Source organism: Myxine glutinosa, chromosome 8, assembly GCF_964187855.1.
Source record: "Myxine glutinosa chromosome 8, kmMyxGlut1.1, whole genome shotgun sequence".
NCBI classification, from domain to species: Eukaryota; Metazoa; Chordata; class Myxini; order Myxiniformes; family Myxinidae; genus Myxine; species Myxine glutinosa.
In genome coordinates, this window is record NC_136268.1 from 55,476,754 (window position 1) to 55,501,639 (window position 24,886).

The window sequence follows — 24,886 nt, forward strand, 5'->3', positions numbered from 1 at the left end:
GGGATCGGGGAAAGTTGGGGAGTATTGGAGAAAATAGGGGAATATTTACAAGCGGATATGGAGGCCAAATTCCATATTCGCAACAATATATATATATATATATATTATATATATATATATATATATATATATATATATATATATATATATATATATATATATATATATATATATATATATATATATATATATATATATATATATATATATATATATATATCAGTCACTATGCGACCTTCATATCATCAGTGGAGAACCGCCAGCAAGGTGTCCCATACAGCTGCTGCTGCACCTTGCTGGGAGCGATACGCACCGCCTGCCACGCGGTGACGTTATCTCTGGTATCCACTCATCATATGGAGTCGACCTGGTTGCGGTTGGGAGTTACTAATAATGGTATCTGTAATCTGGTTCTCCAACCTAATGAGCGGACAACATGACGTCATCGCCATGCACGTCCGCCTTGCCTGCAAAGTTCCAGAGGAACCATCTAGCAGTGCGTCATTACGGATTATAAACTGGGACACCTTGCTGGCGGTTCTCCACTGATGATATGAAGGTCGCATAGTGACTGATATAAAAACCGAAAGGGTCACAGAGTTACAAGTGTATGGAAAGCTTCACTGCGTTGCCCTGATGAAGCCCCAACAAGGGCGAAACCAGGTCGGTAACTGTGAGTTTTGCATGCACTTGTGACAGTATCTGTATTTATAATCCATAATGACGCACTGCTAGATGGTTCCTCTGGAACTTTGCAGGCAAGGCGGACGTGCATGGCGATGACGTCATGTTGTCCGCTCATTAGGTTGGAGAACCAGATTACAGATACCAATATATATATATATAATATATATAATATATATAATATATATATATACAGACTTGGCATTTAATATGGAATTTTTTTTTTGTGGGGGTGAACTTACTTTTCAAGATGTCTTAGAACCAAAAGTTCATTGGAATTATGTTGACATTATTCTAGATTTTGTTAATGTGACCTTGATGTGGAGGATGTGGAGGCAAGAGATTTGGAGGATGGAGCCAATATTGTTGAATTTCCTGTTGCGGGCAACGTATGATGTGCTTCCGTCACCAGTAAACTTGAGATTGTGGGGGTTGTTGCAGGAGGAGAGATGTTATTTGTGTGGAGGTGTGGGAACGGTGCAACATGTTAATGTGACCTTCAAAAGAAACAAAAACCACATTTGACATTTCGAAACAAATAAATTGATCCTTGAAAGTGATGTAAACTGATATCGAACTCAATTCATGGACAGTACTGTGTTAAACTTCTGTACGTTTTCCAGAAGTATCTCTTTATTTTGCACATTAGCCAAATTTTTTTTAAACAAATCAAAAGTTAAATTATGACTGGGATTACGGACAGTAAAATTCCAGTTCAGTACTTCGTTTAACCCCCACGAGCATTCAGGAGAGCACGTACACGTTGAGGCATGCTGTTCACGAGATTTGCCAAGGTTTGGACAGGAATCACTTGCCATGCAGTGACAATAGCCTGCTGCAATTCACGCACAGAGGTCGGCTGCTGGTCCAAGTGGTCGATTTGACGCATTAATTCTGCCCACAAGTTCTCTATCGGATTCATATCCGGGGACATGGCAGGCCACTCCATATGCTCTACACCACGGTCAGCAAGAAAGTGTTGGATCATGCGAGCACGATGAGGCCGTGCATTGTCATCTTGGAAGACAAAGTTTCCTCGAAAGGCTGCACGAGCAAATGGAAGCAATGTTTCTTCCATAATGGCCCTGTACTTGAACTGGTTCAGGTTTCCATTCAGAACAACCAGGTCAGTTTTGCCCCCTGCATGAAAAGCAGCCCAAACGGTCACCCCACCACCTCCAGCTTGGACTCTTGGCACTATACAATCTTTGTTGTAGGCTTAATGCACTTGTCTGCACACTCGGACGCGGCCATCTTGACGATAGACCAGAAATCTAGACTCGTCACTGAAGATCACGTGATTCCAGTGTCCTGGCTGCCATTGACGGTGCTCTCTGGCCCACTGCAATCGGTGCTGGCGGTGTTGTCTGGTCAGGCATGGTTTTCTCAGGGGACGCCTGGCACGATAGCCTGCTTGAACCAGTCGTTGGTTGACTAGCCTTCTGGATATAGGCACATTTGTCAGTTGCTGCCACTCAGCCCTAAGCTGATTAGCTGACTTGGTACGGCCATTGCGGACTAACCGATGCAGCTGGCGATCATCCCTCCTTGTGGTTCTGCGGGGACGTCCTGGCCTCGGTATTGGAGTAGGGACACCCCTCTGAGCATTTCGTTTCAGGATCTTTGACACCTGACCTTGAGTGATGCCATACTGCCGAGCAATAGCACGCTGTTTCATGCCGTAATTTCGTAAAGCCACGTCTCCATGACAAACAGCATTGTCGAGTTGACGGACCATCTCCAGAGGAAGCGGCAATAACTTTTGGAGACGTGCAGCAGTTGTTTTCCACTAATACAGAACGCAACAACCCTTGTATACCCGACTGTGAAGCCAATCATCAAATGCACCTGTCCGTACATTTTGCCACGCCACCTGTGATATAATCCTGTTGTTGACTTCTTGCTGCGACAGACAATCAGTGACATGGTTCTTTCAACAAATGAATCACCAAAGTGTAAAAGAAACTTACCAGATTGATATAATGAGTTAAGAAAGTAAACCCAAGTCAAGAAAAAAAAATATTCCATATTAAATGCCAAGTCTGTATATATATATATATATATATATATATATATATATATATATATATATATATATATATATATTGTTACGGTCCGCGGTTAAGGATGTTGTTTGCCGAGCGAAGGCACCGCGACCTAACAGTTTCCCCTGGTTCACCCGATTCACCCAGACGTTGGCCGTATCGCGCCACAGCTATTCAATGTGGAAAACTCTAAAGCGACCGAATGCAAAGAGGAAGAAGAAGAAGACGTACGGAGGAATAACAGGTTTTATTAATTATTTTCACAAGCCAAAGCAAAGAGAGCAGTTGGTTATATACAGAAAATGGAAGGAGCAGGCACACAGTGAAATCTTTAGCTTACCTATACAAGCTTAATTAATAAACCCCAGGACAACGTTAAAGACAGACGGACGATCACACTTACACGGGGAAATGCAGGCAGGAATGAATGGCTTGGAGATGGGTGGCTTTTAGAGGCAAGGAAGGTTCAGCGGGTACTGGGCACGGTCGGGCCAGAAGGCACCGCCGTCAAGAAGCCGAGCTTTGGTCCCAAACTGCGCGGGCGAAGTTCCTTTCTCTGTACGGCTGCCTCGTGCGCTCCTTGTGTTGCTCCGGTCCGCTTTTCCTGCAGCGCGGCACGTTTCACGGCGGCTCGGTCACACCTGCTCGTCTCCAGCGCATCTCCTGGACCCATCTCCGTAAAAGCTCATCTCGTATCTCCTTGGGGAGCGTCCCGCGGCGGGTTATATAGGCCCCGCCCTTCACCCTTTTCGAACCTTCCCCAAACGTTCTCTCCCCGCCCTCTCAAGCCAAACCCCTCGTTCTGGGTTGGATGAGCAGGGCTGACTTACTCCTCCCCTCTATGACGAGGTGGAGACCCGCCTTTCTTCTTCGGCGTTACCTCGTGCGTAATGGAGTCAAATGCAGCACAGTGGACGGCAGATGGAAATGCAGCAAAGTGCCTAAAGAGGCAATTGCAGCAAAGTGGCGAACCTGGCACTTGGAAGCTGCAATGGGGCGTCAGAGGGCCTACTCTTATTTAATTCGGTGCAATGAAGAGTCAAACTAGTGGGAAACACATCCTTAGCCTACACAGAGAATAAGGGACTAACTATTTAAAAGGATATATCGTGTCCTGTGTGTAGGTTTATGGAATTAACTAAGAGGACGAGCTGCGACCATTCTTTACATTACGAGGGTCAGTTACACACAACAAAACCATACTTTTCACATTCGTTACACTTTCTCAAAATTGTTATACTTCTCAAATCCGTTACACTTCTCAAATTCGTTACAGTGCACCCTCCTTTCTTCAGGCCCGTACTCGGGCCTATAAAACTTTAACTTAGTGTGACACGTAGGTGTAATTCCCTCTACAATTAACCTGACCCTGAGTGTGACAATTTTTTAAACACAAATAAATATTAGACGGGTCAATATACTGCCTGACCCCAAAAAAATTGCAAATTTTTGTTTTATGCTTATTTCTAGTAGTTTATGAAGTGGAAGACAACATATTAAAAGTTGGACAATTTTGACGCATGGGAAAGTCCCTCAGTGACGTCAGAAAACAAGATGGCTGCCGGCAGATAAAACGTAAAAAAATTGACTGATAATCATCAGACCACTAACAATTTAAAGTAAATTTTGCACCAATATTTGTATTATGATCGTTGCTGGTAGTTTATCCAGTGCTAATCCTGAGACCATTCGCAATTTAAAGTAAATATTTGCACAAATATATGTTCTTTGATTGTTTCTGCCAGTCTATGACATGGAAAGCCACATATAAAAAATTGGACAATTTTGACACATGTGGAAGTACCATATGCCTTCTAGTCTTAGATTCCAGTTTCATCGTCCTCCTCCTCCTCCTCTATGTCTGGTTCAACACTCATATTGTCACAGTTGCTGTCCTGGCAATGTCCACATGCACTGGTGCACTCTAATCCATGCTTCCTACATGAACACCTTAGTGTTTTGCACCCCCCTGAACAGTTGCAGTGAATCATCTGAAGTAGTATGTCTGGAGCAGGGCTTTTGTCTGTCATCACTGGAACAAGTTTTCCTCCTTCTACCTTCCATCCCCACTCCGTTGGCTCCATTCCACAACAAAGGCCCATCCATTCCATTACCTGGTAATAGGTCCGCAGAGAATGAAACTTGCAGGCAGCGGATGTGGGTGGCAGTCTTTCAGGAGTGACAAATGCCTTAGCCCTTGCAACCTTTTTGCAGAGAATGTTGTATCTGATCGATGCCAATGAGTCGTTCTGATTTGCTTTAAACAATGCCACCATTGCTCTGCAGCCTGCAGTTTCAATAACATCCTGACTCTGCTGTGGTTTACAGAACACCTTTGAGCTGTCTATCAGTTCCTTTTCTTTCTTGATGATTCTTTGAAACCCTGACTTCTTTGCAATCCCAAAGACACGAGACGTTGCGTCACAGCCAGTTAATGCATGAAGGAACAATATATCTCTGCAGGCTGCATTTCCAAGTATCTGCTGAAGGACTTTGATATTGTAGACATTTGATTTTGCCTTGTCAGAACGGAAATAGAGTTCAATGCAGTTTGTCTCCACCATATAGAAGAGCAGGAGGAGAAGGAGATCTGTATCTTCTCCAATGAGGGTTGTAGATCTGGAAGCCGCATTTGCGACGGCCGCTTTTGCAATCTCAACATCAGCATCTCCCTCTGCTTGGATCACCTCACAGCCTTCCTTGTGCAACACCTCTATAATCAACAGTATCATTGCCTGCTTGTTTGACTCATTCGACAGAAAGTCCTCCTTTTTCCCAACAAATTTTGTTGACTCCGTAATGTTAACCTTGGTGGCATTCTTGTTTCTATTCCGACGTTGATGAGAACAGTCCTTTGTGCTTGGCCCAGCCTCATAACCATCAAACACAACAGTAGCTTTGCCATAGTGTCGTACTGTAAATGAGGCATATTCATCTGCAATGGAACTGTAGGTGAATCCCTCTGTCCACTTTAAGCGGTGAATAAGTGATCCCCCGTCAAGAACATAGTGATCTGTTCCTGGAACTGTCTGGTTGACAGCATTGTCAGATTTGGTTGTAGCATAATTCCTTATTGCCTCCGCCAACTGTGGTTTATCTGGCTGGCGCAGGATGTTTTTTGCCTCAAAAAGAGACATTGGGTATGGGCAGAGTTCATATTTCATCACTTCACCTATCTGGAGATCTCCCGTCTGTGACACCACTAAGAACCTCTGGAATAGTAACGCTGGATCTATTGTGCGGTCCTCAGCAACTTTGACTGCCCTGCTGAATGCAAGTGTCTTGGCTTTAGAACTCCTTTTGTGTGAATAGGAGTAAGCTGGGTGATCATCCATCTTCTTGACAATGTCACTACCTACTTTGAATAGGTCATGAACATTGACATCCTCATTTGCAGTAACCCCTGTGATGATATTGCGCAATGACTTGTCATCAGAAAATGGTGTGAAGCTGTCCAGTTTTTCGGCAACTTTGCCACGATCAGCTTCATCTCGACTCACCCTGGATGTTGTCAACTCCTTATGTTGTTCACTTGTTGAGTAGCTACTCGAGGTCAGTTCTTGCATAGCAAGGTTGTAGGAGGACGATATGGTTGAAGACAGAGTCCAAACTGCTCTCTGGTGCTCTGACATCCCACTTCCTCGAGTCAGCCCCCCTTGGCTTTTCAGTGAGCGCATTAATGTCTGTTCTATCACAAGATCAGAGCCTAGGCCAGCCCAGTATTGGTCACTGCGCCGGATTACATGATAACCAGATTGGAACTTCTGATGAACCTCAGGGTTGTCATCCTCTAACGCAAGCATCTTCTCGAGATAGAGTCGAGCTGACTTCAGGTAATTGGGATGGCCAGCAGCTGCAAATATCGGCAAGCAAGCTGATATGGCTTGGAGATGCATCTCCCAGGACCCCGTCCGATCAGCTGCCACAAGTGCCCTTGCAATTCCCAACATACGCTGGTAGTTGATCCAAAGTGCACTGGTTTTCGAGTCCTTTGCAAGTTTATTCCTTTCCTGATTCAATCTATTGTCAATGAAATGAATGCACTCTGATTGCAACACAGACTCTATAGTGTCACTTTCGACAGTCTCCAGGGAAATGTACAGTCGCTCCAGTTCTGCCACTTGTTCTTGAAACCCAGGGTCAACTTCCACAATCTTGCCAACAACCTGACGTGTAAGACACTGATCCACAAGCAAATGGCCACGAAAAGCACGTTGCACCGCCTTCCCACTCAGCATGTGCACAACAGCATTTTGACCATACACTGTTTCCAGGATCTATAAAAAACCAAAGACGTTTTCGACGTAGTGAATCGTGCATGGTTTTGTGACATTTTTATCATGTCAAAATTTTTTACTTTCCCATGGTCCATTTCTGTCCAACTTTTGATATGTTCCTAAATAAGTCTTAAAATATAAGGAAATGCAATAAAACTAAAATTTGCAATTTTTTTGGGGTACGGCTGTTCTGGTTGTATATTGACCCGTCTATATGTCCCCCTGCTGCATTTCACCCTGCCTAACAGATTTTTTTTTTTTTTTTTTTTTTTTTTTTTTGTATACAAGATCGAGGCTCGTGAAAGAGCGAACATTAATCACACAGAAAGACAAACCGACACATAAAACATATAACATAGGGAGCGGTAGACAAGATGGGGAGAGAGGGGGAAGGACACAAACACAACATTTGAGAGCAGGGACCGAGAGACATGGAGACATCGAGAGATCTGAGAGAGGGCGAGGGCTTTGGGGGGGGGGGGCGTGGGAAGGGGGCAGTGGGAGAGGTATAAAACATATGGACACTGCCAGGACTTCCAGGAAAGAAGTTGGAATTTCAAACAAGGTGGATCTGGGGTGAATTAGCGGGGGTAGAAAAGATCAAGGTTTTGGATGGGGGAAGATAAGAGATGGTGGTGAACAGCTGTTTTAAAGACCTGGAGGGAGGAGTGGGATTGAAGGGAGTGAGGTAGTTTGTTCCAGAGGCGGGAGAAAAGAGGAATGAAAGAGTGAAGGTGAGCGGAGAGCCGAGATTTCGGCAGTTTAACCATCAGAGGGTTGCTGGCAGATCTTGTGCGACCTGTAGGAATATTTGGGGGACAGAGCACAGAGAGAGCTGGGGGTGCAAGGCTGGAGAGGAGTCGGTAGAAGACAGAAAGACCACCTACCTGCCTGCGGTGAGTGAGTGAAAGGCCCTCAGAGATAGCTTCATCGCGGGAGATTCCAATAATTCTGAAAGCTTTGGTTTCAACAGCGTGAAGCCGAGCTAGGTGTGAGGCAGGAGCACCGGCCCATAGGGGAGAACAGTATTCCATTGAGCTGCGGATGAAAGCCTTGTATGTGGTGAGGAGCTCAGGTGTGCCGAGGAAGGACTTCGCACGACGGAGGATGCCCAGTCGGCGACTGGCTTTGGAGGCCAGCTTGGAAATGTGGTTTTCCCAAGAAAGATCATGGCAGATAGTGAGACCCAAAATCTTGAGCGACAGAACTTCTTGGAGAGGATTGTTGAGAAAGTAGATGGGAGGGTTGTCCAGTCGATCTTTTCGGAGAGACATAGTAAGAGTGTGAGATTTGTCAGGATTGAAAGACATGTTCCACTTGTTTGACCAGTCTGTGATTTTGTCCAGGTCTTCAGAGAGTGAGGAGGCAGCAGACTGTCGATCTGAGGGAAGAGGAATGGAGCGGCAGAGAGTGGAGTCATCAGCAAAGAGATAGAGAGGATTTTCGAGAGAGTCAGAGAGATCATTGATGAAGACCAGAAAAAGCACGGGGCCCAGAACACTGCCTTGGGGAACTCCAGCCTGAACAGGAAGAGGAGATGAGAGAAACCCATTCAGGGCCACACGTTGACGACGACTAGAGAGGAAGTCCGCCAGCCATGCATGGAGATTTCCATGGATACCAAAGGAGGAGAGTTTGGTGAGCAGAGCGGGGTGCCAGACCGTGTCGAAGGCACGTGATATGTCGAGGGAGACAGCTCTAATTTCCTGTTTGGCATTGAGGACCTCCATCCATTGTTGAGACAGCAGAAGCAGCATGTCCAGAGTAGAGTGACCTGGTCTGAAACCAAATTGATGATCAGAGATCAAGCCATTGGAGAAGAGGAAAGATTTCATATCAGAAGCAATGATGGATTCCATGACTTTGCTGATAATTGGGAGAAGGCTGATTGGTCTGTAGTTGCTAGGATCTGTTTTTGCACCTTTTTTGTCCAAAGCGGTGATGTTGGCTGATTTCCAAGCAGATGGCAGTTGACCTTGAGCAAAAGAGAGGGTGAAGAGAACAGAGAGAGGGTGAGATAGAGCAGCAGAGCAGGATTTTAGGACCCGTGGGCTGATGCGGTCGGGTCCAGTTGCAGAATCAGAGTCGAGGGTTGACAGAAACTTTTCCACCTTGTCAGGAGGAAAGGACACGGAGTCCAGGAGCAGCAGGGTATGACTGGGTATGGTGGGTACAGAGAGGGATGGGTTTGGGACACAAGATTTAGAGGCAAACACAGAGTTGAGGCATTCAGCTTTTTCACGTGCGGAGTCAGCTGTGTAGCCGTTTGAGGTAAGGGAGGGGATGGAGGGGGAACAAACACCAGAAACGGATTTGACCAGACGCCACCAGGATTTGGAAGAGGGAGACAGATAAGAGAGTTCGGTCTTGAGAACGGAGAGATATTGTTTCCTGGCTCTCCTGAGGGTGGACACACACTTGTTTCGGGCTTTGTGAAAGGAAATGAGATTTCCTTCCGTTGGATTTGCTTTCCAGGAGACGAAGGCAAGTTGTTTCTGGGCAACAGCCTCACCACAAGATTCCGTGTACCATGGACGGGAGGAAGGGTATGACAACTGAAGACGAGATGGGATAAATCTGTGCATGAGAGAGAGCAATTTACTTTGGAAGAATTCCCAGGATGAGTTGATGTCAGAGGTGGTAGAGATGGGAGACCAGTCCAGATGATTGATGGCTGCTTGAAGACCGTGCCAGTTGGCCTGAGTGAAATGCCAGACTCGTCGACGCTGAGCAGGCTCCCTGAGGATGGTCAGAGAGATGTCCACTTTAACAAGGACATGATCAGATGATCCGATTGGAGCAGAAGAAGAGCAGCAGGATAATTTGCGCCCACAGGATAACCGAATTACGGAATTGTTTTCAAGCTATACATTTACGGTGGGGAGCATTATTTACAGTGATGTTCTTTCTTATTTACAACGCAACCCAGGACCTGTGTTTTTTTTTTCTTTTCTTTTTAGGGAAACAAAGAGAAGGAAATACCTATTGGGAGGGAGGAGACAGCACGCATTGCATCGATGCACCAGTACCAATAACACAAAAGCACCCAAACGCACCAACCAGTGCACAGTCATTACTGTTTGCAATAAACACACAAAAAAACAACTGGTGGTGGTCTTCTTCTTCTCTGCTGGGCCGATGTTCTTCCCGATGTCTTCTTGCTTCATGCGGCCTACTTGGACATATAAAAAGCACAAACTGTGTCCATTTTTATTTAGGGCCACAGGGGCCAACTAAGGGTGGTCCACCTGTTTGGCATAGGTGCCACCTTACCGACGTCCGCAAGCAAGATTCCCTGGCCACTATGGCCGGTCTCCAACAGAGGTGCCCTGCCCCAGAACCTGGGGTCCATCAAGTGGTACTTGGCCGCAGAACAGCGGTCCATAAATTGGTACATCAATGCAATGCATGCTGGTTGAGAGGGTCCTGGCACACAAGACGACCTCCGCACGCTCCCCTCAACACCCAGTGGCGCACAGTCCTCAGGTGGGAGACAAAAGGGGGGGAAAGACAGATGAGCGAGGGGTAAGGTCACAAGGGTACACATCAAACAAGGCAATGCAAGGCGAAGTGTGTATGGAGAGCGAAGTGAGAAAGCTCGTCCCTACCGTACGTCACCCCCCCCTGTCACCTACTCTACCCTTGCCCTTACCCCATATTTACAAAATCTACACCTTTACAAATCCGTCGCTACCGTCACATCTTCCCCATATTTCCCCTACACCAAATTCGTCTCCACAATCCCTCTATCCAAAATTTGCCATCACCCAATTCATCATCAACCCTCATAAGGAGGAAGAGATGGAACATCAAGGCACAATGTCACACCCACGTCATGATGCGTCTCACATTCCTACATTTGCATCAATAAAAATAATAAAAACCACCGGGCATGGTGTGGAGTACCTGTCACCTCAGGTGAGTGGATGCAGATGGTGCAAGGAGATTTTCATCCTAACTACTTTCTAAATGACATTAACACGCTTTACACTACCCGGGGTCTTTCCCTGCCAATCCATTGGCCAACTTACACTATGGGTTCTAAAAACCAATTCCCATTGACCAAACTGTGGTGCTTCTCAATTTGGGGTCTCACTCCCCCGATTCATCTCCCGGTGCCCTTGCACAATTTCTGGGCTGAGACGTGTAGCTCTCCCAGCAGGTCTACCCACCTGCACACCTCCACCACTGTAGTTGCCACCCGAGCTTACCTAGCTCCTCACCCTAACCTAACTAACTGGGGAAGGCCCCTCCTGGCTCTGTCACCCCACTCGGTGCCCTCTGGCACTGGGCTACCCGGGTCCGTCCTCCGGATCCTTGGGCCCCATCCACAACTACCGGCTCCCAGAGCCCACCTGCGGCCGCACCTGGCCGACATCCTCACAGTGGTGGAGTGCCCAAACCAACTACACACACTAACAGGCTACACGCCCAGCCATTTCCACAACACTAATGCACCCATCCAAATACCATTCTTCCACCACGCACCACAGATACCAATATCCAACCACAATTTACCTATACCCTCGACCTAACACTTACACTACCCTCCCCGGGTATTCGTGATGGGGGTCCATCCTTCCCCCACTCACACCTTCGCACCATCCACTCCACTCCATAGTTTCCACCATACTCACTCCACGACCATCCATTCCAATCCGCCATATATCCCACACTCCATATATTCCATAATCCATGTATTCCATACCATTTATTCCACACAACCATTCTCCATACACCTGTTGGTGCACACCTGTGCACTCACACCTGGTGCCACCTGCACCCTCCTTCCTTCCTGGACCATTTGGTCAACACCACACGCAATCACCACTACTCCCTCATACACTGCTCCATACACCTGTTCAGTTGCACACCTGTGCAATCGCACCTGTTCACCATACACACGGCATCATCTAATCTACCTGGTGCCCTGCTAACTTAGTGCTCCCCGTCTTCCCTTTAAACTAAGCACATACCATGTCATTTATCATTCACTCTAATCTACCTGCGTCCCCACTACAGGTATCATTGTCACTACCTAATCTTAACGTCACCTAAGGTCATCTTCTAGGTCCCTACACATTATATATCCTAACCCTCCCGGGCTAGTTTTCACTGCCATCAACCCCATAAACTAGTGCTCCTTTGCCCCCGCTGTGAGGGATGGTGGATTGGCCATCCCATCACATGGGGCATCTTACTATAAATTTTGCTCGTCCAAATTTCAGCCAATCAAAAATTTGCCAATCACTCTACCAATCCTCTGCCAATCATCACTCTGCCAATCCTTTGCCAATCATCAAATTTTGTTTTCCTAATTTCGGGTCCAGACCACTATCCTCATCATTACAGTCTACTTACTAATGCCTCTCAGTGCGCCAATTCACTTCCACAGCCCGGCTTCGTACAGCCGAGCAATGAATGCGGGTTGTTTTGTGCCGGCGGCTGGATACGTCCCGCATTCGGTGCAGGGAAGGACGCTTACCCGGGCCGAGATCCCACGCACCATCTCGGCACAGAGCCGTCCAATGGCCCGATCTCGACCTGCCGGAACGTCTCAACAAAAAGGGGTCGCCATGACGACCCTTCCTATCGGGCTGCCCGCTCCGCCTAGTGGAGCACGGACGCGGCCGTTCAAAGCGATGCCCAGCGTGGATCGCGTACGGCGGTTCTTTCGAAACCGCCGTGGTTCGGATCCCCGCTGGTCCTCGCGGCACGCGAAGCTGTCCGACGCGCACCGAGGGCCCGATTCGGCTAAATGTCGTTCTAACCGCTAACCCGGTTACCGTCGATGCCTCACCTGCATGCTTACACCCCGCAGCCCGTTCCTTGCTCATACATCCAGCTGCTCCCATGCTCCTCGTCATTGCACCGTCTTTTACACACCCAGGTACACTCATTCCGCTCACCGACTTGGTCACACACCTGACCACCGAACACCTTTGCACACACTCGTCGTTTGCACACCTCACCAACACACCTCTTCGCGCCCCCTCCTTGGTCACCTCCTCTGTGACAATCACAGGTGTGCTCTCACTCGCACACCCAACCACGTGCCTCACTACCAACTCAAGTGTGCATTCCCACACACGCTCTACCATTCCAGGTGTGCATCCTTCCATTCCAGGTGTACATCCTCTCTCACCTGTCACAACCAACTCACGCTCCGTGTCACCCTCACTACTTTCACCACCACTCTTGACAACGCACTTACCCTTACTTTTGACAGCGCACTCTTCCCTCATGCACCCGTCCATTACACACCTTTCTCGCGCACACTCTTGCGCACACTCTCCCATTACACCCTCTGTAACACTCACCACAGGTGTGCATTCTTCCTTACCCTTGACAGCGCACTCTTTCCCCATGCACCTGTCCGTTACACACCTTTCTCGCGCATCCTCTTGCGCACACTCTCCCGTTACTTCCTCCGTAACACTCACCACAGGTGTACACTCTCTCGTTGCATCCTCTGTAACACTCACCACACCGCGCTTCCATGTGCCCCCTCGCACACGCGCTTCGACCAACTCACTCTCGACAGCACACTCACTCCTCGGCGCGCACTTTTTCCTCACACACCCCAGAGTCGGACATTCTCGCACACCTCCTCCTTCGCACACCGTACCCGTCGCACACTTCACCAACGGCCTCTCACGAACACCCGGATCCAAATCAACCCCCAAGCCGACTGAAGCTTTCCTCACATCATATACATTTCCTCATATATCGCCACTCACCTTGGCACCTCGTCTCCGCACCTCCTTCGCCACCTGCAAACTCTTTATTTGGCTAGTGAGCACACCATTATGATTTGAGCACCGACCTTGTACATATTCCATCACCTCCTCCTGTATTTCTCTCTTAGTTTCTGTCCGTCTCTTCTTAATTTCACTCACCCCTTCTTCCACCTCCTCTAATTTTTCCTTTACCTCCTTCATCTCCCGGTGCGCCCCCTCTATTTCTTCCTCTAACGCCACTTTAACCGTTTCTATGTGCGTCCTTACCTCTCGGTCCTTCGTCTCCATTACTTCTGTCACCTCTTCCAACTTCTTCGTCAACCCCTCATGTACCATCTGACATTCCTTCTGTGTCGCTATTAATTCATTTTTTATGTCCTTTTGTGTCGCTTTTAACCCCCCGATTATTGCAGTGTTCTTTTCCATTTGGTCCACGAGTTCCTTTTGTCCCACTGTCAGCTGTTCTACTCCCCTCGTCAGACCCTCTATTCCCCCTTGTAACCTCGCCGTATTATTCCTCACTTCTTCTCCATACGCTTTTCACCTCGCTTTACCTCCTCGCGTACCCCCGAGACCTCCTCACTTACACCTCGTCGTATCTCCTCCTTCATCTCCTCCCTCTCTTTTGTAGATGCCACCCTCATCTGTCCCAATTCATCCCTCTGAGCATCCAATTTGGTTTCTACCCCGATTTTCACCTCCTCTATCTGGTTCCCCATCTCTTCGATTTGCCAGGCGGATTGCTCCCCTATCTCCCGCAATTTGTCTTCCATTCTATCTTCTAGCCTCTCTAACCCATTTTTCACCCCCTCTATCTGATTCTCCTGGGCAGCCATTCTATTTTCCACCCCCGTTAACCCATGTTTCACCCCCTCTATCCCATTGTCTAATCCCTCAAATTTCTTGTCTAACCCCTCAAATTTCTTGTCTAAACCCTCAAATTTAGCTTCTAGCCGTTCCCCCATTTCTCCCATTTTGCCCCCCATTTCGCCCATTTTGCCCCCCATTTCGTCCATTTTGGCCCCCATTTCGCCCCCCAATCGCTCACTATCAGCCCTCGCTTCGTCCCTTATCCGCTCACCCTGAGCATCCATCCGGTTCCCCAAGTCATTCCTCAGGTCTTCACTTGTCTGGACCATGAGCGCCCTTATTTGTATCATAAAGAGGTCCAAATTCACCGGTGCTGCTACGGTCACGGGCGCCGCCAAATTTGGTGCCGCTACACCCACGTGCGCGAGGACGCCATTTTGCGCGCCTGAAACCTCCTCAACCACCTCCTCCATATACATTTCCCCGAGGTCCTGGGTCGATTCTACCCCGTCTATCTCTCCCACCGGCATCCCGTCGCCTTGACCAGCCATGGCGCGATTTCAAAATTCGGGTTTTGTAAAACAAAAGCAATTTCGGTACTTTGTAATTTTGAGCGTGTTAAACGCTTCAGGTCCGAATCCGACACTCCTGACACCAATTGTTACGGTCCGCGGTTAAGGATGTTGTTTGCCGAGCGAAGGCACCGCGATCTAACAGTTTCCCCTGGTTCACCCGATTCACCCAGACGTTGGCCGTATCGCGCCACAGCTATTCAATGTGGAAAACTCTAAAGCGACCGAATGCAAAGAGGAAGAAGAAGAAGACGTACGGAGGAATAACAGGTTTTATTAATTATTTTCACAAGCCAAAGCAAAGAGAGCAGTTGGTTATATACAGAAAATGGAAGGAGCAGGCACACAGTGAAATCTTTAGCTTACCTATACAAGCTTAATTAATAAACCCCAGGACAACGTTAAAGACAGACGGACGATCACACTTACACGGGGAAATGCAGGCAGGAATGAATGGCTTGGAGATGGGTGGCTTTTAGAGGCAAGGAAGGTTCAGCGGGTACTGGGCACGGTCGGGCCAGAAGGCACCGCCGTCAAGAAGCCGAGCTTTGGTCCCAAACTGCGCGGGCGAAGTTCCTTTCTCTGTACGGCTGCCTCGTGCGCTCCTTGCCTTGCTCCGGGCCGCTTTTCCTGCAGCGCGGCACGTTTCACGGCGGCTCGGTCACACCTGCTCGTCTCCAGCGCATCTCCTGGACCCCTCTCCGTAAAGGCTCATCTCATATCTCCTTGGGGAGCGTCCCGCGGCGGGTTATATAGGCCCCGCCCTTCACCCTTTTCAAACCTTCCCCAAACGTTCTCTCTCCGCCCTCTCAAGCCAAACCCCTCGTTCTGGGTTGGATGAGCAGGGCTGACTTACTCCTCCCCTCTATGACGAGGTGGAGACCCGCTTTTCTTCTTCGGCGTTACCTCGTGCGTAATGGAGTCAAATGCAGCACAGTGGACGGCAGATGGAAATGCAGCAAAGTGCCTAAAGAGGCAATTGCAGCAAAGTGGCGAACCTGGCACTTGGAAGCTGCCATGGGGCGTCAGAGGGCCTACTCTTATTTAATTCGGTGCAATGAAGAGTCAAACTAGTGGGAAACACATCCTTAGCCGACACAGAGAATAAGGGACTAACTATTTAAAAGGATATATCGTGTCCTGTGTGTAGGTTTATGGAATTAACTAAGAGGACGAGCTGCGACCATTCTTTACATTACAAGGGTCAGTTACACACAACAAAACCATACTTTTTACATTCGTTACACTTTCTCAAAATTGTTACACTTCTCTAATCCGTTACACTTCTCAAATTCGTTACAATATATATATAATTATATATATATATATATATATATATATATATATATATATATATATATATATATATATATATATATACATATATATAGATATATATATTTATATATATTTATTTTATATACATTTATATATATATATATATATATATATATATATATAAATATATATAAAATAAATATATATAAATATATATATCTATATATATGTATATATATATATATATATGTATATATATGTATGTATATATATATATATATATATATATATATATATATATATATATATATATATATATATATATATATATATATAATTATATATATATATTGTAACGAATTTGAGAAGTGTAACGTATAGATATATAGTGTATATAATAGATATATATATTTATATATATATTTATATATATTTATTTTATATATATTTATATATATATATATATATATATATATATATATATATATATATATATATATATATATATATATATATATATATATATATATATACATATATATACATATATATATATATATATATATATATATATATATATATATATATATATATATATATATATATATACACTCAACCCTCGGCTATCGCGCCTAATTGGTGCCGCCATCGGTGCGCGTTAGCCGAAATCGCGATAGCCGAACTGAAGAACGTATGGTAATAATTCTAATTGGTGCCAGGACCCCCAAGTTGACCACATATTTAACCTATTTTTACCTTCGGAAAAGCGGAAGGTTATGTTTTGATCGCTGTGTATTTATTTGTATGTCTGTGTGTGTGTGTGTATGTTATTCGCATAACTCAAAAAGTATTCAACCGAATTGCATGAAATTTGGTGGGATGATTGGTTATTATACGGGACACATTTGATTAGATTTTGGGAGCAATCGGGTCAAAGGTCAAGGTCAAGGTCACGAAAAGGTCAAAATCGTATTTTTGTTGTTCTGTTCCCTACACTCCCATGCCAAGTACAGAACAGTAGCTGCGGCGAAGGTATGCGCTCTACCGAGTGCCCGTTCTAGTTGCCACTTTTTTTACCAAGTGTTTCTACCATATAAAGAAACATTTACATATAAAGAAACATTAAAACAAGAATCACAATATGTAAATAAAAATAAAATGATTTTAAAAAGTACTTTCTTTAACCATTTTATTTGCTTTTTGGGGACGATGAGGGGCTTAGATGGTTGGGTAGGTTCCCAGGCTTGGGTTGAGTCTTATTGACCACTGGATTGACCACTGGCTGGGTCAAGGAAGTCGTGTTTGGTGGCAAAAACTCGACCTTCACATTAGGATGCTCGGCCCTTAGAAGTGGCGAATGTCCAGGGGCATTGTCGAGGAGCAGGAGAATGTTCAACCTTATGTTTTGGGACTTGCAAAAATCCTCAACCTCGGGAATGAATGCCTCCTTGAGCCAGTCCTGGGAAAGTTTGGCCAACATATACCCCTTCTTTGATGTCAACCAGTGCACATTTAATTTGTTCATGTTGCATCCTTTGTAGGCCCTGGGTCGTTTAGCTCGATGCACAACTGTGGGTTTAAGGCGGCATGTTCCTGACGCATTCATAACGAACAGCAGGGTGAAACGCTCCTTTATGGCCTTCCTTCCACGAACTTTGGCTGACTTGGTAGTGATAAATGTTCGCCGAGGCATTGCCTTCCAATAGAAATTGGTTTCGTCCATATTAAAAATTTGATCGGGAGTGTACTGGCCTTCATCAATAATATTTTTTAGAGATTCAGGGTACTCACGGGCTGCAGACTTGTCCCCACTTGCCGCCTCGCCAGATATCTTCACACTTTTCACTTTATGACGGGACATGAACTTATCTACCCACCCTTTGGATGCAAGAAAGACTGGAGGTTGTTGCACACCCATCTTACGAGCCACAGCAGCATAAATGCCCTTGGCAGTGTCCATAATTTCATGAGTATCAATCGCCAAGTTTCGCTTTGCTTGCCTCTCCAGATATCGTCCGAGTAATTGTTCTGTCTTGAGGAGCATTTGATTACGGCTTCGCACAGCTTGGGCACCTGCATCTGATGAGGCAAGATTCATATGGGCCTTGATATGGTCACGGTTTTGGTAAATACCTCGCACTGTTGACTCATTTATCCCAAATTTCTTTCCAACACTTTGCTTTGTTTCACCATTGTCGATCAACTGCACAATTTCGCATTTCTGAGCGTAAGTTAAGTTCTTCCTCTTCTTGATTTCCCTTGCAGGTGCCGCTGCATTACGCTGGGCAATGGTGGGGGGTCGGGGTCGGGGTATATCGGCCATTGTTATATCACAAAAAAAAAGGTTTAGACACTGCTCTTACAGTACATACAGTATTCACTCTGAGGCGACGCGCACTTGAATGGCGCCGGGCGGACAATCACAGTGCTCCTGACATCCTGATGTCACAACCAATCAGCACGTGAATCACCCAACGCTCGGTGATGACGTAGCACCCGGACTGTTTGATTTTTTTTTTTCCCCCCACCATTTCCGGTGCGCTATAGCGCGTATTTGGGGCGCGATAGTCGTGTTTGTGCAGTTTTTTAGGTAGTCGCGATAGCAGATAAACGCGATAGCTGAGTTCGCGATAGCCGAGGGTTGAGTGTATATATATATATATATATATATATATATATATAACTGTGAGAAATAGTAGAAACTCCACAGTACGAGCAGGGCGTCTCATTTGCATTAAATAAATAATCGGGAGATTAAATCAGACGCGGACGTAGCTTCAGGACGTCGATCTTTAATTTTCGACAAGCTTTCGACCAACATCGGTCTTCTTCTTAGTCGTCCCCAAGTTCAACGGAAGTTGAATGCCTTCCGTTGAACACTTCCGTTGAACACTTCCGTTGAACTTGGGGACGACTAAGAAGAAGACCTTTGTTGGTCGAAAATTAAAGATCGACGTCCTGAAGCTACGTCCGCGTCTGATTTAATCTCCCGACTATATATATATATATATATATATATATATATATATATATATATATATATATATATATATACATACACATACATATACATATACATATACATACAGTGGGACCTCTAAATCCGAATTTAATTCGTTCCAGCGGCAGTTCGGATTGGGAAAAGTTCGGAATTAGAAACTATTTTCCTCATAAGAAATAATGGAAAGTGAATTAATCCGTTCCTGGACCCCAAAAACCCATTATCAAGACACTGTTAACTGCAAATACACATGATTCAAAGTAAAACAAGATGAGTAAATGCCCTAAATATCAAATAATAATAATAATAAAAACAAGAAATAAATGTACGAACATGAAAATAACTGCATTTACCTTAGTGGAGAGTTCTGATGGTGCATGTGGAAGATATATATATATATACAGTCACTACTGTATATATATATATCTATATAGATATATATATATATATATATATATATATATATATATATATATATATATATATACATATATATATATATATATATATATATATATATATTGTTGCGGATATGGCATTTGGCCTCAATATCCGCTTGTAAATACTCCCATATTTCCCCAATACTCCCCAACTATCCCCAATCCCCCATTCCCTAGTCCCATTGCCTGTAAATAACACTCTGTAGAACCGACCTTCCCCTTTTTCCCCCATTAAATGTCGTGCCCAGGTCCACCGCATCTCACGTAGACAACTTTCGGACATCTTGCTAGTTATTCTTAGTCTATGTCAGTTAAGGACTCGTTTCCATTAATTATGACTTCGTTGCACCAGAATGTGATTGTATGGCACCAGTAGTGAGTTTAGGACCTTCCCATACCTCCTCCCATCTTCTTCCCCAAACAACAACAACTACAACAACAGAGGGGCGCGGCGCGGCGCAGGGGGAGTGTGCGTCCTCACACCGGCTCGGTTAGCCGCCATGACCATGCGCTCCGACGGGGTTACCACGAAGGGGCTCCTTGTCAGCCCCTCGTCAAGGGCGGAGCCGGTAACCCCCCCGCACGCACCCAATGAGAAGCGACGTGCCGATTCCATCTGGGGCGGAGCTAACGAGCCGAGGGCGTGTCACTCCCCGCCGGATATACGCGGCGACTTACCGGATGTGAGGTCAGATGCGCCTGAACTACGGAGAGCAGAGGAAGCCACCGCCACCCCCAGCGCGACGATACCTCCCCGCATCTTTGGACCGGACCGAACCGGGTCGATTCTGCCCTGAGCCCAGGTGCACCTGGAGCCATCGACTGCCTGCCTTTCCTTGCCATCAATCCCCGTGTGAGTCAGCCTTGTCCCGTTTATCTGTCGTCTGTTGGGGTTAATATAAGTGTGTCTAAGTGCCTGTCTTTCTATGATGTCCCTCTTGTAGTTGTAATCTAACCTTCCGCCTTAATATAACCTCCTCCGGAGGTCTTGAGAACTGAGCCCTTGGTGTCGTGTCATTTGAAACCCAGCCGTGTGTCTTTTCCTTCATTGACCTAGCATAGCGCGACTCGGCAACGTTCGAGTATAATCGGGTAACTTGTGCAGACGTGGTCATACCAAACCGCTCGGTAAACTAACATCCACAACCGCGTCTGTAACAATTGGTGTCAGGAGTGGGATTCCACAGGAGTTGCACACCGACCAGGGACGAAATTTTGAGAGCAAATTGCTAAAAGATGTGTGCAGTCTCCTGTCAATTCGGAAGACAAGAACCACGCCCTTGCGGCCACAATCTGACGGGATGGTGGAACGGTTCAACAGAACCTTGATACAACAACTGGCACTGTTCACCGCCACCCGTCAGGATGACTGGGACGAACATCTCCCTTATTTGCTCATGGCCTACCGAACCAGCCAGCACGGGGCCACCGCATGCAGTCCAGCGTTGCTTATGTATGGGCGGGAGTTACGGGCTCCCGCCGACTTGCTATGCGGTCCCGTGCCAGACACAGTGGTTAACCCGCCGAGGGAGGGGTACGCACGTCACCTAGAGGAAGGCATGGAGCTAGTCCATGCCTTCGCCCGCCGCCAACTCCATCTGGCGGGGGAAAAGATGAAGCGCAGGTACGACGACCGGAGCCAGGGGAGTCAATACGCTCCGGGGATGAAGATTTGGTTCTTTAATCCCCGGAGGCGGAAGGGAAGGTGCCCAAAGCTCACCTCCCCCTGGCAAGGCCCAGGAGTCGTCCTGTCGCAAATCTGTGACGTGGTCATTAAGATCAAAATGGGACCACGAGCCCTCCCTCGGATCGTCCACGCCGACCGGATAAGACCTTACACCGGCGAGCAGGCGCCCCCGTGGATTGCCTCGGCTTTAGATGCCGAGGCGGGACCCAGTACCTCTGAATAAGGGGGGCTTATTAGTGCCAGAGGACTGGGGGATTGAGGAGCGATAGGCCCGGTGGGTAAGGGTGGCATCCCTGCCACCCTTCCTATGTGGGGCAAAGGAGCAATAGATTATGGGGTGTATGGCAGTGAAAACTAGCCCGGGTGGGTTAGGTTATATTGATAGGGATCTAGCGAAGATGACATTAGGTAACGTTAAGTTTAGTTAGTGACTGATACCTGTAGTGGGGACGCAGGTAGATTAGTATGGATGATAATGACGTGGGAGCGCAATAGTTTAAAGGGACGACTGGGAAGCGCAAGTTTCAGAGGGGAGTAGTTAGATGAGATGATGCTGTGTGTGTGAGAATTGAACAGGTGTGATTGCACAGGTGTGCAACTGGACAGGTGTGTGGAGCAGTGTATGAGTAGTGAGTGTTGTGGATCAGCGCGAATGCGCTTGGGGAGAGAGGGGTGCAGGTGGCACCAGGTGTGATTGCACAGGTGTGCAACTGGACAGGTGTGTGGAACAGTGTGTGAGTAATGAGTGTTGTGGATCAGCGCGAATGCGCTTGGGGAGAGAAGGGTGCAGGTGGCACCAGGTGTGAGAGCACAGGTGTGCAAGTACAGGTGTGTGGAGAGAGTTGGAGTAAGTGGTACGGAGTGGTGTGCATGGTGCGAAGGTGTGGATGGGGGAAGAGTGGACCCCTTTCACGAGTACCCGGGGCGGGTAGTGTAAGTGTTAGGTAGAGGGTATAGGTAAATTGTGGTTGGATATTGGCATCTGTGGTGCGGTTGCAGAATGGTGTTGTGAATGGGTGCATTAGTGTTGTGGAAATGGCGGGGCGTGTAGCCTGTTAGTGTGTGTAGTTGGTTGGGCACTCCACCACTGTGAGGATGTCGGCCAGGTGAGGCCGCAGGTGGGCTCTGGGAGCCGGTAGTTGTGAGTGGGTGCCTGAGGATCCCGGGTGTGGATCGGGCAGCCCAGTGCCAGAGAGGGCACCGAGTGGGGAGAGCGCCAGAGGGCCTTCCCCAGGTAGTTAGGTTAGGGTAAGGAGCAGGTAAGCTCGGAGGCAACTGCAGTGGTGGAGGTGTGCAGGTGGGTAGACCCGCTGGGAGAGGTACACGCCACAGCCCAGAAATTGTGCGAGGGCACCGGGAGATGAATCGGGGGAGTGAGACCCCAAATTGAAAAGCACCACAGTTTGGCCAATGGGAATAGGTTTTTAGAACCCATAGTGTAAGAGGGCCAATGGTTTGGCCGGAGAAAGACCCCGGGTAGTGTAAAGTTGTTAGTCATTTAGGAAATAGTTAGGATTGATGAACCTGTCGCACCATACGCAGCCACTCACCTGTGGTGATGATGATGACTCCACACCTGTGTTTTCTTTGTTCTGTTGCAGGAAGTAAGGATTGCTGTTGGATTTGTGAGACGCATCACGACGTGGATGAGACATTGGGGTGATTCCATCTCTCCCTCCCTAGGAGGGACTGATGATGAATTGGTGATAGCAAATTATGATGTTCAGTTGGAGATGGCAAATTATGATGTTGAGTTGAAAATGGCAAATTTGATTGGTTAGGAGGGAGAGAAGACGAATTTGGTATATGGGAGGAACGGGGAAGACAGTAGGGATGGTTGTTGATTTGTAAAATAGATGTTTATGGGTAGTGTTGTGTTTTGTGGATACAGTAAGGGGTAAGGGAGGGGCCATGTAGGTTACCTGGTGGGGGGGGGGGGGGGGCGTTCGGTAGGAACGTACCTGTCTCACCTGGTTCCCATGTGCCCCCAGTGTGCATCACCTTGTATTGCGTGCACTTTTGCGCCCTTACCACCTTACTCACTTGTCTTCTTCTTTTGTCTCCCACCTCCGAGGATCTGGCTTTGGGGTAGAGAGAGAGGAGAGAGAGGTGCTGGCTTCGCAGTTGTGGGCCTGCACTTTCGCTGTTTGCTGCCTGGATCGATACACCATATGGACCGCAATGTTTGTGGCCACCCACCATGGACCGCAGTTCTTTTGCGGCCAAGCACCACCCATTGATGGACCTCTGGGTCAACGTGGCACCTATGCCAAACAGGTGAACCACTAATAGTTGGCCCCCTGACGGCCACAATAAAGAAATGGACGCGGTTGGCGCCTTTCTTTATTTTTGAAAGAAGTAAGAAGGCCAAGTGCACCACACGAAGGCAAGACCAGCGGCAGAACATCGGCCGGCTGCGACACCACACAATGATTTATAGACACTTATTGGTGCACCGGATGGTGCTGACTGTACATGAGGGGGTGGTGCTTTTCGTGCTGGGAAAGGGTGCTCTGCACGTTATTAAAGGCCGTAGGCCACAGAGCACTCGTGGGTTGGTGTATCGATGCTGGCATGCGTGCTCTCTCTATGCATAACATCTGCATGTGTTCCTCCAAAAACAGGTCCTGGATCGTAGTGTAAATAGCAGCGTAGTCGTGTAAATAATGCTCCCTACCGGCTGTATGTTTAGTTTGCGAATTCTTTCCGCAATTCGGTTATCCTGTGGGTGTGTTTCTGTGAGGAGAAGGGTGCAACGTCGCAGGGGGACATATTTACTCATTTGTGAATATCTGTAAAACTGTCGCACTCAGGGTAGAGTTAATAGTAGTGGGAACTACATCTGAGTGCCACACTAAACTAGGTAAAAATTTATCGGGTCGGGATGCCCCGAGGGTAGAGAAGGGTGCAATGTTGCGGATATGGCATTTGGCCTCAATATCCGCTTGTAAATACTCCCCTATTTCCCCAATACTCCCCAACTATCCCCAATCCCCCATTCCCTAGTCCCATTGCCTGTAAATAACACTCTGTAGAACCGACCTTCCCCTTTTTCCCCCATTAAATGTCGTGCCCAGGTCCACCGCATCTCACGTAGACAACTTTCGGACATCTTGCTAGTTATTCTTAGTCTATGTCAGTTAAGGACTCGTTTCCATTAATTATGACTCTTCGTTGCACCAGAATGTGATTGTATGGCACCAGTAGTGAGTTTAGGACCTTCCCATACCTCCTCCCATCTTCTTCCCCAAACAACAACAACTACAACAACAGAGGGGCGCGGCGCGGCTCAGGGGGAGTGTGCGTCCTCACACCGGCTCGGTTAGCCGCCATGACCATGCGCTCCGACGGG

General features: G+C 47.1%; 1 long non-coding RNA gene across 1 annotated transcript in view; it reads right to left on the reverse strand.

The window, feature by feature from the left end:
- The window catches only part of LOC144893279 (uncharacterized), a 342,685-nt gene that overhangs the window by 224,103 nt on the left and 93,696 nt on the right, over positions 1 to 24,886 (reverse strand). The window lies entirely within an intron of this gene.